The sequence below is a fragment of the Mercurialis annua genome, linkage group LG2 (assembly GCF_937616625.2).
Source record: "Mercurialis annua linkage group LG2, ddMerAnnu1.2, whole genome shotgun sequence".
Classification (NCBI taxonomy): domain Eukaryota; kingdom Viridiplantae; phylum Streptophyta; class Magnoliopsida; order Malpighiales; family Euphorbiaceae; genus Mercurialis; species Mercurialis annua.
Genome location: NC_065571.1, coordinates 13,696,104 through 13,709,643, shown reverse-complemented (window position 1 = coordinate 13,709,643; position 13,540 = coordinate 13,696,104). Strand labels below are relative to the sequence as shown.

General features: G+C 29.7%; 1 long non-coding RNA gene across 1 annotated transcript in view; it reads right to left on the bottom strand.

Moving 5' to 3' along the window:
* Nucleotides 1–7,124: 7,124 nt before the first annotated feature.
* Nucleotides 7,125–13,540, bottom strand: part of LOC130015144 (uncharacterized) — a 57,193-nt gene continuing 50,777 nt past the window's right edge. The window contains exon 3 of the long non-coding RNA XR_008790135.1: nucleotides 7,125–7,134. This is a non-coding gene — a long non-coding RNA (uncharacterized LOC130015144). The remainder of the gene's footprint in view (nucleotides 7,135–13,540) is intronic.

Here is a 13,540-nt window from a genome sequence, read left to right as displayed (position 1 = left end):
CTTAAAAGTGAAAAAAAAAGTCAAAAAAAACGTGTTAACAGCTGTAAAAACGCGTGATAACGTGACAGTAACGCGTCTGACACGCGTGTCAAAAAAGCGTGTCAGTCACGCATCAACGCGTGTCAGCGTGTCAGAATTATTTAAACAGGTATCATTTATGTATCATTTATGTATCATTAATGTATCAAAATATATTTACAACTTAATTTCAGTTCTTATGATTTTATTTGGCTAATTAATCAACCAATTCCACTAATTAGGCAATTGTACTAAATTTTTATTATTGGATGAATCTGTTTCAAGTTTTCAAGAACTCAGAAACTTATATTAGTTAAGGATGTAATGTTGTCATAATGAGTTTTTTAAATAAGGATATTCAAATTACTTTTGTTCATTGAAAATAATGTATTGACAATGTATCTACAATGTATCAGTCTCTCTAAAATTTATTCGTTGAAAATAATTATAATGAGTTGTAGACGGTCAAGAAGTTATAATATATATGATATATCTATAATGTATTAGCGATGTATCAATGTTGTATATATAATGTATCGTTGATGTATCTAATATATATATATATATAATAACATATACTTAAAAACTGAACCTACTTAAATTTTTGTTATAGATAGCTAAAATTTTATGGCAGATCAAGCAATATGTTATTAATAAGAGCATATGATTTTAAATTTTATAATCTATGTTGTATCTATAAAATTTATTTCGTTAAAATAATCCAAAAATAAAAATATGGATCTACGATGTATCAGCTGTGTATCTATAATGTATCTGCAATTTATCTACAATGTATTATTTATGTATATTTTATATATCATTAATGTATCAAAACATATATGTAACTCAATTTCAGTTCTTATAGTTTTATTTGGTTAATTAATCAACCAATTTCACTAATTAGATAATTGTACTAGTTTTTTTTATTATTGAATGAATTTGTTTCAGGTCTCTAAGAACCCAGAAACTTGAATTAGTTAAGTATGTGGTTTTGTCATAATGGGTTCTTTAAATATAGATATTTGAATTACTTTTATTTATAGAAAATAATGCATCGGCGATGTATCTAATATGTATCATTTTCTCCAAAATTTATTCGTTGAAAATAATTATTATGAATTGGAGACTGATTTTAGAAGATATAATAAATGATGTATATATGATGTATCAACGATGTACCAATGTTGTATGTATAATGTATCGTTTCTATATCTAATATGTATACATAATAACATGTACATAAAAACTGAATCAACTTAAGTTTTAGTTAGAGACAAATCAAACAATATGTTGTTAATAAGAGCATATGATTGTAAAAATTATAATCTATGATGTATCTACAAAATTTATTTCGTTAAAATAATCAAAATATGATGTATCAGTAATTTATCTACAATGTATCAGTGGTGTATATACGATGTATCATTGATATATCCAATATGTATATACATAATAAACTGAACAAATAACTATATAATGCCTTCATTAAATTTATCATCAGTTGAAGTTAATCTTACACACACGAGTTTATATCAAAAATGTAAATATTTTCATTTTTCTGATTTACATAACAAATTAAATCTCATAGATAATTCAGATGCATCTCAGACACAAAATCATGTACATTTTAAAAACATTACAGATATATCTAAAAAAACATTGAAGATACGTCTCAAAACTAGCTCAGCTACATTCTTCAAAATAAAAGTAGTACACTAAACTTCTTGCAAAAAAGATTGATGAAACCATACAACTGCAAACAGAAGAGAAAATCAGTAAGCAAAAACGGATTAATAAATATCACATAATACACAAAGATATAAAAATATAAAAATAATACATTTCAGATACATCTAATAAACAGATAAGATACAACTCAGAAACATTATAGATGCGTTTCAGAATTTCTAAAGAATCATAACATTCTACATCTCAAAATTTCAAAGTAAAACGAAGTATTTTAAACTTCTTACAACAAAATGACAACTTTTTCCGCATCGATATAGCTCTGCGAAACAAATTCCAAAGGAACCTACTAGTAATCAAGTTTAAGGATCGGAATAACACTTTGATCATCAAGAAACTGATGAAAGGCATAACTATGATTTCGGAAAAGGAAAAACACCGTGCAATAGTCAATGAATTACCTACATTTCATCTTAATCACATTGAATAAGAACAAAACCATCACCGCTTATATGAATTGAAAATACCGTAAATGTTCCAACATTATCTAATATAATTGACAAAAAGGAATAGTCAAACACCCATTATTTCAAAAAAAAAGTGGAATATAATTTCTAAGCAAAAGATCAAAATGGAAGCATAGAGAATATATTGATTAATATTCCAGAAGTGCTTCTTAGCTGTAGTGACACGAGGATGCCATTACTGGGCATGGGAACTTTGCCTTCTCTTTTATTAGGATCAGATGAGATTAATCAGCGATTCTTCAAGCGATTGAACTCGGTTACAGACATTTCGACACGGCTACGCTATACAAACCAACTCACACCATAAAGCCGCCATTTAATAACCAATAATTTTCATAAAACTCACCTTCATATATCGATTTTTCTTTATCAACCTTCAAAATTCCATTCTCAATTAAGAAATTTTTTTTATATAATGGGTTGCATATAGCCACAAACATAAAATTTTACACTTGTTCAAGAATTAGATTGAATAAATTACATCATACACATATACAATTAGGTTAATTGAATCAAATTTCGTTTTGAGTAATACATCTAGATCTAGAGGAGTATAGAACAGACCTTGAAGAAGAGGAAAATCGAGCAGTAGAAAAGTGATGAGTTGCCGATGCTGTCGGTGATGAGTTGTTGGTCGCCACTGTTGCTGGTGATGAGTCGCAGGTTTCCGTGGTGAAGAGATGATGAACAAGGATTTTGGTATGGACATTCTTTGTAAAGAAATTGAAAAAGAAGATATATAGTGTAAATAAGAGTTGGTCATTAAATGTAAACATTTTAAAGAGTGGCCATTTAAGAAAAGATATACCGCATTTGTAATAAAAGTGTGATTTTCTCAAAACATTATGGTTATCTATTTCTAAAACTTGTTTAGCGCATTACCTTATTTTTGAACCCTTTTTCATCTAATATCTTTTTTATTAATCAAAATATTTTGTTTAGTTTTTTAATTTCATAAATATATTTTACTTTTTTAATGTTTTGTGTCAATAAATTTTTTATTTTTTTTTATTTTATGGTGTTTTTTTATATTGGCTTTATGGTGTTTCTTATGGTGTTTAGAGTGTTTTTTATAGTGTATTTATGGTGTATAATTATATGGTTTTTCTAGTGTTATATTATAAAACATAAATCAATTCGTTGTGTACGAAATCAGTAGTAAAACACCAAAAACATCATAAAAATATAAATCAACTCGTTGTATACGAAATCAGTAGTATCAAAATAAAAGAACAATTATATAAATAAAAAAATTGGTGTTTAATTCGCTTTTAAACCTTCCCAGAATATTCTATATATTTTTCTTGTTCTGTATTATGCGTTTTATCTGTTTTTGCACAAAAAACGAAGATGAAGCGAGTGAGAATGGAGCTGAAAATGACCCGCTGTCCCTACTGTCCAAACGTCGTCGCCGCCAAGCCGGACTATGGGCGCAGGCAATATACGGTGCCGGTGCCGGCGCCGGCAATATATGGTGCCACCTCTGACACTGAAGGTGGCGGCACCGCATGTTCTTCCTCCTCTCCCCAGAATTCAATCCCATATTTCTCAGACTTCGATCCAAACTTCAAATTAGGTTTTCGGGCTCGGTTGGGTTCGGAATTAGGCCTAGTTTGAACCTAGATGTAGAGAATCCAATATATTTTAATTTTACGTATTATAACGGGCCATACTTGATGTATTTTGTACCTAAAAATTTACTAGTGTAACATAAAGTAAAAATCGGGACCAAGAGCCCGCAACAGGCAAACCTAGCCATATTCAGGCCGAGTTTAGGGACCATCCAAATTTGGAATCGACCCCGATTCAAACTGATAGAACTGTATCGACGAGACGGATAACTTCTGCTTTTTGACCGAGAACTAGTTTTGACCACACTGACGGTCAAACCCGCGCGAATGTCAGGCACTCAAAAAGTCAACGAGGTTTAAAAGTATTACTCACCTTGTATGCATACCAACTTCTCGTGAGCACGTTTACAATGTATACCGCTTTTCAAAAGCATGCTAAATCCATTATTAACAGGCTAATGGACTAATCACGTTAAATTAGCTAAATCAAATAAATTCCATCCAATCACCTAAACATTTTAGGAATACTGCGAAAAATGTATTAAATGGTTGTATAAGACATTTAAGATCGCCTAATAAAATCAATCAAACTTAGACTTCTGGTTTAGATTTTGTGCATGTGATTATCCAGGTCAGCTAGACTTTAGCTACTTGTTGGAAGCAGCCAGGTTTAGATGAATGCCTGGGAGTACCTGCCAGTTGCTTGCATGACCAGTTCAGATTGAGTCATATGCGAGTCTACGTGTTTATGCGCTTTCGGGCTTGTTTATATTTCAAGTATTATATCATGTGGATTGCTAATTATATGTTGAGATGAGAATAAAATGAATATGTCCGGTAAATAAAACTAGTAACCGATAAGTCAAGCACACAAGTCTCAGGGAGGTCCACGAATAATCTTATCCATAATCGAGTAAGGTTATCTAGTCGGTATAGGCATTTTCTAGTTGAATTAGGTGGCGACTTCATTTTTAAACTTTTTCCAGATCAAGAAATCAGCCATAAGTCTGGATGAGCGGCCCCCGAACCCTGCTCCGCTCACAGCCATGTTAAAAATATTTTATAAATAATGGGTGCCGACGGAAATTATGGAAAAAATGGGTAAAAATGTTGTAATTATTTTTTCAAACGTATGGTAGTTTTAAAATAATCCCAATTTTATTTCTTCAAACAAAATTCACAATTTATTATCTTTTTAAACTTATTTATAAAAATACTATAAAATTTCAAAAATTATACTCATAATTTAAAAAAAATGCAATTTTGACTTTATTTTAACTTTTATTTATAAAAAAATTATTTAACAAAAACAAAAAAAAATATTATTGGAGTCTTGCTGAAAACAACTAATACTCTTCATATTATTTTTATTATGTTAACACATAGTTTTACAACACATATTGTTCTAACTTTAGGCTCAGCCACTACGCCTAAAACATAGTATAATGCAGTTATTAAGTCAGAATGTTGGAGAGATGCTATGCAGAAAGAACTTAATGAAGGAGCAAATAAAACATGGATCATTATTAATCTACATGAAAGAAAACAACCTATTGGTTATAGATGGATATACAAGCTCAAATTCATAATTAGAATGATAATATAATAGAAATACTACAGTTCTAATTACAATAAAAATAGTATATTAAATAGAAAAGCATAGTAATTAATTTATATGGATTAATCTAAGTGTAACATTGGAGTGAGATTTTTTTGGTGATGCACGCCATACTGTTTATAACTTTCATACTTCCGCTTATAATTTGCATTATTCATTTATATATTAAAATATTATTGATTGAATGACTATGTGAAATAATTTAAAATATTTTATCTTCTAAATATTAAGTTTATAATTTTCCAAATTTCCAATTTCTTTTACCTCATCAATTAATTTCATTGCATAACTATTTTATTTTTTTCTCAAAGATTGCATAACTATTTTAGTTGGTCGAAAAGAGAGGGCAATGACCCTGTTGCATTGAAATTTAGTTCTAATAATCTATTATATCTTCTCCTTGTATTTACTATGGCCAGTACCTGTCACTTCTACAATGAATGTTCGAAAAGCAGCTCAATGAACTCTCTTGTTTCCACATAACTCGAACTCTCTTGTTTCCACGTAACTCGAATTCTCTTGTTGAATTTTTATTCTTTTCTAAAACAACCTCTCATGTTTCTACTCTTTTTAAAGGAGAAACACCTCAAATCACATTTCATATTTACTCTCACAACTTCATTTTATTTCTCTATTTAGACGCAACAAGCTTCAAAATTCAACAGCTTCATTTTATTACAACAACTCTATAGCTTTAACAACAATTCTTGATTTGCTAAAAATGGTTAAATCCCAACAGCTTCATAAATGACTAAATAATAATTAAATTAGTAATTAATTAAAAGTATTTTCTAATTAGATTTTTGAAAGATTAAATAATAATTAAAATAATAATTATTAAATATTTAATATATACTATTTTAGCTAATACTGTAAACAATTATATTGACATAGTATTATAAGTATTGTATTTTAATTAGTATTCTAACTGCCCTATTGCGCACTGATCCGAAGCTGGATTTCACATTTGAATCACTAGAAAACGTGCCAAAGACTCAGAATGGTACTTCCAAAAACCCAATCATAATCTCTATCCTTTTTTTATCTGTTTACATGCCTGATCAGCCAAGATCGGTTGTTTTAACTAATAAATTGTTGTAACTGTTTCTTCTCATAGCTGTCATAACTGTACTTCTGACGATTATGCCATATTTAGACCAGATCTATATTAGAAACATTCTTTTTAGGATTTTTACATGTTTTAATCACTCTCACGTGCCATATCTGATCAGATCTGTAGGTAGAATTGCATGTTTAGCCATATACTATTTTTTTCCATAATTACTGTTCTTGACATATTTGCCATTAGATCTGCTTAAAATCACGTTTTATGTTGTTTTTGAGTGTTTAAGATGCTTAGATTTCAATTTCAGTATCTGTTTTATGGGTTTTAATCGATTTTTGAGTGTTTTGTATGAAAAACCGAACCAAACGATGAACACCTCAGTCGTGGTGCCGCCGCCACTCCTAATGGTGTCGTGGTTCCCTTCTGTTCTTTGATCCCAAAGCATTCCCATACCCTTCCAAACCCGACCTGGATTTGTTTTTGTGTTTCCGGATTTGTTTGAACTCGAAATTGGGCACCGTTTGAGCCCAGAAACTTGTAATTAGTTGTAGGACATTAATTTGCTTGTAATAGGCCTGTCTAATTTATCTGGAGCCTCGAAGCTCATATTTGTAATCTGCCAAGACGACCGGGTCTGGAAGCCCAAAGCTCGACGAAACTAGCGACTTCCAGACCAGATTTCAGGTTTGTTTGAACTTGAAATCAATCTTGGTTCGAATCAGTAGAATTGTATCAACAAGAAGAACACCTTATGTATTCTAACCAAGTCATGATTCTGATTATACAGATTGTTAGACAACAGACAAGTACCAAACACTCTGGATCAAAAAGATTTAAAAGTACTTTTAACCTTCTATGTATATCAATTGCACATGGGAATGTTTATATTGTTTATCGCTCTCTAGAGCATGTCCAAATCCAATATTAACAGGCTAAAGGATTAAACCACTTAAATTAGTAATCAAATTCAGCAAGGCTAGCAAATCACTTAGAAATCATAAGATTGCCATGAAAATGTAATTAGAAGGTTGTATGAGCATTCAAGACGGCTTAATAAAATCAATCTCACTTAAAAAACACGTCCCGTGCGCTCCGCTCGCAACAATCCAATTATTTTCTCCGGCTGAAAAACATTAGACATTCCGTCTTCTAAAACCAAGACTTTTGATGTTATTTGACGTACAATAATTTCTATATGCCTATTATGGATTTGCACCCCTTGGGATCGAGAATCCTTTTGGATCTTATTAACCAAAGAGATACGACTTTGCACTATAGTTAGCTCAGCACCAATCAAGAATCCCCAAGGAATCCTAAGAATTCTTGGTATATACTCGTTCCAACCCTCAACTCTCTTTTTTAGGTTTCTCGATATCGATATCGATATTGATAAAATTGAACGCACTTTGTTCCACTTTTTGAAGACCCTGTGCTATATCACCCGATCTCGATTTTTCATATATAAATGTAACTAATGTATCTCCTTCGTAAAGGATTTCTCCATAATGGCCATGAACAGTTGCTCCTGGAGTGGCCAAATAAGGCTTAGCTGATCTTATTACTAAGGAATCAAGATGAAGAATTAGAACTTGACCTGATTTTCTGTTATGAGCAATAATCAACCTTGGGCTGTTTTCACAAATAAAGTTAGGCTTTATACATATAAAATGATCCAGACCAGTCATTTGTCTATTATCTAATAGACATTCCAAGGTTAGATGTATGCTTAGGAATACCTGCTGCATTTCACATGATTTATTGCTTTCCTTTATCGCTTTCATATATATGTATTTACTTTCCAGTATATTATCCTATGAATTGCATGAATGTCGAGATGAGAAATAAGCAGATATGCCCAGTAAATAAAACGTAATCGATAAGAGTTTCGGCAATATCCATCAAACTCGGTCTTTTGGTCCGATGTACGATAATCTCACCCATATTAAGCGAGTAAGGTTATCTAATCGGTAGAAAAGACATTTTCTAGCTGGGTTGGCGACTCTATTTTTCAAACCTTTTCATATCCGGAGTCAGCCATAAATCTGGACAAGCGGTCCCGAACCCTACTCCGCTGACAATAGATTGATCCTATATAAAATATAACATTTTATGATCTGATGGCTAACTGAAATTTACAAATAATATAAAATGATTTTTACTTAAATATTTAAACAGGACTTAAGAATACATTTGCTAATAAATAAGCTATAACTCAAATGATATAAACGCTAGACAATAATTTGTTAGGTCATGGGTTCGATTTTTCCCACAATCATTACCTTTCTCAATTATAAAAAAAATGTATTTTTTTAACAAAAAGAAAAAAATTATACAAAAACAAATTCATAATTACACACTGAAAAAATAAAATACAAATATCAATCTAATAAAATGGTACTTAAAACCCAACAAAACGTTCCATATACATTCTTTTTTTTTGCCAAAGATAGACCTATTTTACTTGTTAGCGGGGGTCAGCGGGAGTTAATTGTGATTATATATAATTTTTTTTAAATCAGCACACTGGCTGCTGAGACCTGGGTCGAATCCAGGACCTCAGAAGGATGTCTTAGGAGCTTTGCGAACCAGACCAAAGCTCCCAGACTTCCATATACATTCATTTTGACATAAATTGAATAGTTTGTCATTTATGTGATTATTTTCTACATAAACATTTACGGTATTGTCTTCTCTACTTGAGACAAATAACCAAAGTAATTGGGACCCATTCAAGTTTAGACAAACTATATCTTTATATAATCAGAAAAGAAAAAACCATAGTTTTGAGTTTGGTCCATTTTTTAAAATTATATTTTTGAGTTTGGTCCATTTTTTAAAACTATAATTTTTGAGTTTGGTCCATTTGTTTGTCCATGCATTTGCTATGTCTCCATATAGCTGAACACTCATCATGATCATAGCATACATTTTCTGTTTTAGTTGCCAACTTTGTATTCTTAATATATATTTTGTTAATATAATCCAAGCAAGTCATAGGAGTCATGACTGCTCTAGTATGCAGACAAGAAACTTTTGGTTTCTACTTGATTGTTAAATTTTATTACATTTTAGTAACCAAAAATAAACTATGATTCAAATGTCATTAATTTCCAATTTAATTTATTTAATTTTATTATTTTTTAATTAATTTTCTCAATATAATGCTTTCAATCTATTCAGTTATTAAATTATTTTTATTTGTATCGTATAGTTAAAAATTAAGTTAAGTAAAACACAATTTTTACTTTCATCAGTTACATAAGTTATTAATTTATTCGATCAGTTCAATTTTAGATTTTTAATATTTTCATTTTAGTTAAAATTATTGTAATAGTTAGTTCAGTTAAATAAATAAATTAGCTTAATTAATTTAGTTTTAATCAGATCACTCGGTTTGTAAACTAAAATTAATTAAATGAATATGCATCTTTTCATCTTTTTTCATATTTATTAAAAACAATTAGAGCGATAATTAACTAAATTAAGTATATTTTAAAATAATAAAATTTAAAAATGTAATTAAATAAATGTGTCACATTTTTTATTTTCCTCTCTCTTTATATATTATATTATATGTATATATAGAAAAGAACAATTAAGATAATACGAATTAAAGAAACTGTGGCATGTGGTAGGGGAGTGGATAGGTATTAATGTGTGAAATGAATGAGTTGGTATGATGGTGGGCCTATAAACTGAGATCCAAAGCTTTATGTGACTGTTGTGAACACATGGGGGTGAGCTAACATGATGGGCCACTTCTTTGTCCCACAATTTCACTATTGTTTTCTCAATGGCTGAATACATAGTTTGATCTTTAAATTTTGATCTTTAAACCCACCTAACCCTTCAACTTAATGTCTCATCTATCGAACCTCTGAATTTGTTAAATAATCCGATTGACCCGTGAATTTGATGAATACGTAAATATTGAACCCCTCCGTACATAATTTCTTCTAAAATATTTCAAGTGACAGGTGGACACGGAGGGGTTCAATATTTATGTGTTTATCAAGTTCAGAGGTCAAATCAGACTATTTAACAAATTCAAAGGTTTGATAAATATATAATTCATCGATTTTCTTAATAATGTTTTATTTAAAAAACTCATTTTATCAAAAAAATATTACATTAATTTTTATTTACAATATATAATAAAAACAATTATCAAATAATAAAAAAAATTAAAAAAGAATTGTCATATTAAATTATTATGACTCTTATTTTCAACTTTATACATTGGGAAAAACAGAACGTTATGCTAATTATAGCATTTTATTATTTTTTTTCATGCTAAATTTAGCATAAAAAAATAACCTCCATTGGAGATACTCTTAGAAAGTACACTTCTTATTTTCATTTATATGTACTTATAATTTTATTGAAAATGGAATAGTTTGGACAGTGGGTAACGGTGGTCCGTGGTGGCAGACTGTGATAAGATGAGTGAAATTCGGTGGTCGACTTGAGATGGTCAGGGGGTGTACATGGTTTAATTTGGCTACGCTGTCATTGATATTTTAGTCCAAACCAATTATACTGGTTTGACAAATTTTCTAACCCAAATCAAAGCAGACAGATTACTAACTAGCAAAATGGTTTGATTTAATAATTTTTTTTTTAAAATCAGTTCAAACCATCTTCAACAATAATTTTTTTTATTAATTAAAATAAAAAATTTAATAATTTAAAATTATTATTCATCATAAAAATAAATATTATATCTATATAACAAATTATAATAATGACTAATTTTTTTTGTTATAATTTTTTACATTATATTAATATGACATCTTAATATAATATTTATTAATCGATAATAAATATACAAATATTAAAATTATAATTAATAAGAGTTATTTCATCAGATGATATTTAAATATATTATTTTATCAAGTACAGTTTTAAAAAATAGTGATAAATTTTTATTTTATTGTTATAATATTTAATTTTAATAAAGATATGTATGTATTGATTTGATTTGATTTATGTTGGTTTATAATTTTTGAAATCGCAAACCAGATCAATAATTATTATTTCTATTTTTAAAATTAAAATCAAATCAAAAATCTTCTAAACCATAATATTTAATTGGTTTAATGTCTTAAAAAATTCTGACCTTTCATCTCCTTTTTAATCCTAACCTGACGTTAAAAAAATTTCAATTTTACCCCAGTTTGTATTTTTTCATTTCAATTGTACCCTGAAGTATAAAATTGACATTTATTTATTTGACAAAAGTTCAATTTTTTATAAAAATGGTCAATTTAATACAAAAAGTTAATCTAATGCAAAAAGGATCAATTTAGAGAATTTTTGCCCAATAAAAAGGTCAATTTTATACTTTAGGGTACAATTGAAATGAAAAAAATGCAAAATAGGATAAAATTGACAGATTTACAACGTCAGGGTAGGATTTAAAAGGGGATGGAATATCAGAGTTTTTAAAGACATTAGGCCTATTTAATGTGATTTGGTTGATTTTTTTTTGTATAGCCCTATGGTCAATAATGATATGTTGACAATGGCATGATGATATCAACGTCTATTATATATAACTGAATCTTGAACGTATTTTAAATAATTTTTAATGTGTATTATTATTTTACTTGACCAATTAACCAATTTTTTTTCACTTATCTCAAGATTAGCTTTTTTTAAATTACCATAACGTTAATGAAGGTCTCTACCGTCTACAATGTTCAAGATAAGTTCTGATGCATCTATAATATAGTAACAGTTGTTGTTATGATTTGTATGAAAATTTTGAGTTTTATCAATTATTGTAGTTCTCATTGTCTTTCAGGAATAATATCACTCGAATTTGCGAAGACACCGGAGTCGTGAAAGATATTCCATCAATAATAGAAGTCATAATTTTATACCGTTCGTTTACTTTACATATGTTAAGCGAATGTGTACTTGGATGACCCATGAAATGGCTAAAAAGTCATTAAATTCTCCTTTTAGAAATTATTATTGTAATGTAATACCCCAAAAGTTTTAATTATTTATTTGGGCCACGTGTTCAGTTTGGACTCGCCAGGGTGGCGATATCGGAAAGACTTCAGAGAAATTAAAGTAAATAAATTATAAATAGGTTTGTTTTGGGAAAGCAATTATGCGGAAATTAATGTTATATTTCAATTCTAAAGTTAGAATTAGAATTAAAAGGAAAAATGTCAAGAAAAGCCAAAAATAAAGTTCAGGGATTAAAGTGGTAATTTTGCCACTACGCCTCGAAAATGGAAATTTATAGGTTTTGACAAGAAAGTATTAATATCGAGCTTCGTATTAATCGGATATAAATAATACGTATAAGTCATAATTAAAATGTTAATTGATTTAGCTATGGACTAAACTGGACAAACGAAAAGTTTACAAGTTATTATGTAATAAGGAAAGAAGAGAAGGATCAAAACAAGCCTTTAGCCATGATATATATGGTTATGAATATGAATAAGAGACACAGAAGAAGAATCGAGAAAGATTGAGAAATAACGATCGATACTGTCGTTTCACCGCTGATTCTCCGTTCGACGTCCGATTCGAGCGATTTTTGCGGCGATCTCTTCAGAATCTCGTCCTCTATCGATCCTAAGCTTCGTTTCGAGACGTGTCAGCAAGTAGTGGGGCCAATAGACATGGACTAGCGAGAGCATACTATCAGATCGACCACATCATTACTTGGATAGCAGTCACTATGAGTTGCACTTTACTTTCGTGTATTATCGATTAAAGCTATTTTGATATCATATTATATATATATATATATATATATATATATATTGTTTACACGCATCGCACTATATATGTTGAATTGTTATATGTTTTGATTAAATTTTTTATGCAAGGACCTAATATACGATCCAACGAAACCAGCTACCTATTGGGTGTCAATAGGCTGTGTGGTCACGAGTAATTGAGTCAGCCTAACGTGTCTGACTATGAGGTATGATATGATTATAAAAGCTGAGATATGAATGCGATACGAGAGTGAACTCGGTTAGAGTGACATGAGCCCCGTATCTTGTAGGTTGGACCTACTAGTGGG